Here is a 3,698-nt window from a genome sequence, read left to right as displayed (position 1 = left end):
TGCAATGTTTGATCCATAAAAATCGCCTACTTACGGGCTTTTTTATTGGAGAATTCGGCATCAGTCCTCTACCCTCTCCTGTAATATTGTAAAGTTAGCTGTAAGAACGAGTGGGAAAGTTGGTTAGCCAAAAAGCTTAAGAAGTTTAGTGGAATTGGACAAAAAAGCAAAAAAAACCAAAAGTTCAACCTCCTTAGGTTGAATCTTAAATATCCAAGCCTTCACCCACGAAGGGGGAGGGAAGGTCTTCACCCTGTTTCTGCCTCTATTTTTGGACTTGTAGTCCATTTTTTTACAATAGAGGGTGGTGGGGAGACCTCCATTGCTCCCTTGCTCCTTGCCCTTGTCAATGGAAAGTGGTTTACGTGGATTTCCTACCCCTTTCCCCCCTTTCCCCCCTTTCCCTTAAAAGTAAAATTTTGAGTTAATTCTAAAAGCCATATTTTAGGCACTAATAATTGACTTTAAATTCCTTAAGGGCCTGTTTGGAACCAACGAAATATTAAAAAAATAAAAAAATAAAAGGAGAGAAGTATTTTCTGTTTGGTGGTAGAGAATCACTGAGATAAGAAAATAAAAAAAAGATGATAACTTTCCCTCTTAGGGACTATTTTTTTTTTTATAAAATGATAAAATTTGAAGAGAAAAGAAAAGAAATAGAAATTTGAAATAAAATTTTAATCATCAAAATTTAAAATTATTATTATTTTTTTCATTTTTCACTTGTTTCCAAACAAGAGAAAAGAATGCAGTAGGGTTAGGTGCGAGGTCTTGAATGGAGTTTGTAGATGGCATATGGATCAAAGATGTTGTTGATGTGCCTGTAGCCGGAAGTAAGGATACAGAGGAACACCAATGGGAGTCTGTGTCAGATGAAGGATGGTCTAAGTGACATATGAGAAATTAATATCAAGAGGGGAAGAAGAGACGAGAGAAAAGAGAGAGAATGATAATTTGTGACTCTATTGCATTGACAAAAATTGCAATTGAAATTAAAATTTAGAGGATGTGATAAATCTAACTAAAAAATGGACACTATGTATATGAGAATTGTAGGTGACGGATGATCTAAACGATGATGCCATACAGATAAAGTGGTCTTGACACTGGAAAAGGCAATTATTGGTGACGACTAGACTGAGGACGACGGCCATTCATACGCACCATCTTAGTTCGACACTGCAAAAGTGTTACTCCTATGCAAAGATCCTTCACACAAAAAGTAGGTAAAAATTCAATGGAAGAATTGTTAGATTTACAGAGCCGAGAAACAGAAATAAGATTTTTTGGCATGGTATGAACACAAAGAACATTATTTAAGAAAAAATGGCATGAAGGTGTAGAGAGAGATTTGTAACTAGTATGAGTGATAGGAAGACCTGTGCCATCACCAACCTCAATGTCGTTAGTGCCGTCATATGGAGTGTGAATAGAGAGATTACTCAAGTCAATGGTAAGATGGTTCAATGCACCACTATCCAGAAGCCAAGTAGAACCTGTAGAAGAGTTGGCGGTTGCAAGATGGGTTTGTGGTTGCCATGGTGCCGAAGAGTGAGGTTGCTATTGAGGAGGTTGGTGAGGAGCGTTAGTGGCAAGAACGGTTGCATCTGACGAAAGACAAGGCATTTTGGAATGGTGTGTCCTTTTTCACGACACCATTGGCAACGACCAAGGTAAGGTAGAGGTTGAGATCAACCATTCAGTGTGACAGTGTTGGTGAGACATGAGGCTGGAGCTATAGATGGGCTGTAGGAGGACACCCTAGGTTGTCATTGATGATGATTACCTGACTTGCTAGAATTGGAGCGAGAATTGGCTGGATTTGCTGAAGCTGGAATTGGAGAGGAGTGAGTTTGGTGGACACGTAGTAATAGTTCCTTGTTAATGATTTTTTATGCAATTCTTCAAAAGAAATTGGCGTGTCACGACCATTGATAATATCAACAAGTGGTTTGTAATCATCGTTGAGTCCATCCAAAATTTTCTCAATGAGATTCTCTACATCCATAGGTTTTTTAGGGCCGCAAGTTCATCAACACGTGTTTGAATAAAATGCATATAATCGGTGATAGATTGAGATCCCTTAGTGGCATGTTTGGGTTGTTCCTTGATTTTGCATGATGTGAGCATGCAAATGCTGGGCATAAGTTCGGGCCAGAGTATTCCAAGCTTCATGAGAGGTCATTGATTGAGTGATAAGCATAATAAGAGACAACATGAGAGAGCCAACAAGAGCACCAAAACTCAACCTGTCCTGACGAAGCCATGTATGATATTCGGGATTGGGATAAGTGAGATTATTGATAGTCTTTGTCGCTGAAGACGCAAGATGAGAACCATCAACAAACTCGTATAGATCATAACCGATAAGAATGGCTATCATCTGATGTTCCTAGCAAAGATAATTGGTAGATGTGAGTTTGACTAAATTGTGGATGTTGATCACTGTAAGAGGTGTGGTTGGGTCATGGGCATTAGGAATGGTGGTTTGAGTCACTTTAAGAGCCATGTGTGCAGACTCGGATGACAAGGAAATAATAAGTTCTTGTTGAATAGTTGGATGATTATTGAAATAAATATGATGTACCTCAGAAATTGAGTTGGACCTTGTTGAGTCATCGATGTATAGGGGAATGTATGGGTGGCATTGAACCGAGCTGGTTCACAAGTGGCTCGAGCTTGGCTCGATTATGACTCGGTTAAATTCGGTTGATTTGGATATCGATGTTAAGCACCTAGCCAATACTACCCAAAAGACCGGCCTGTTAGGAGCGGAAGACATAGGTACTTAACCCAGGACCATAACAATACACCCTGCCGTCCCGAGCCGACGACCACGGTGGCAATAACACAGTAACACGACCCCGGGACAGGAGATCCCATAATCCCTTTCTGACGTCCCACCAGGGGTGTGCGGTCCACCAGCATCCACGGGGACTCAAAGTCGGGACGTAGCGCCTGCTCTGATACCAAATGTTAAGCACCTAGCCAATACTACCCAAAAGACCGACCTTGTTAGGAGCGGAAGATATAGGTACTTAACCCAAGACCATAACAGTGTACCTAGCCAATACTATCCAAAAGACCGGCCTGTTAGGAGCTAAAGACATAGGTACATAACCCAGGACCATAACATCACACCCACGCTCGTGAGAGCCGACGTCCACTGCGGCCCACTTACGATGGCCTACTTTAGTGACGGTCCATGGTGGGGAAACACACTCAGGTCACCCCTTCCGCTCATAGCGGTGGCCCATTGGTGCGGGAAGCACACTCTGGCCGCCCCTTCCGCTAGGTCACCCCCTCAGCAGTCGCCCCCTCCGGGATTCGAACTCGCGACGTAGCGATAACTCTGATACCAAATGTTATACACCTAGCCAATAATACCCAAAAGACCGGTCTATTAGGAGCGGAAGACATAGGTACATAACCCATGACCATAACACTCGAGTTCGAGATCCAGATTGGGCTCATTTAATTTAACAAGTTGAGCTTGACCTAACCATGGTTTGGCTCATTAACTTAACAAGGGCCTAATACTTCATCTGTTTCATTCTTCGGAACTGGGGAATCGGGATAGTCGGGATTCAGTAATAGTTCGCGAGCGAGTGAAAATGGGATTTGGGGCTTGGGAAGATTGGAAGGAAATTGTTTACTAGTGAGGAAAATGGGAGTGCAATCTACTCCTTAAGGTAAGT

The sequence above is a fragment of the Aristolochia californica genome, unplaced genomic scaffold, assembly GCF_029961685.1.
Source record: "Aristolochia californica isolate CCGP_79_NKW_82.1479 unplaced genomic scaffold, dmAriCali1.0.hap1 SCAF_5, whole genome shotgun sequence".
In the NCBI taxonomy this organism is placed as follows: domain Eukaryota; kingdom Viridiplantae; phylum Streptophyta; class Magnoliopsida; order Piperales; family Aristolochiaceae; genus Aristolochia; species Aristolochia californica.
This window is presented reverse-complemented; position numbering follows the sequence as displayed.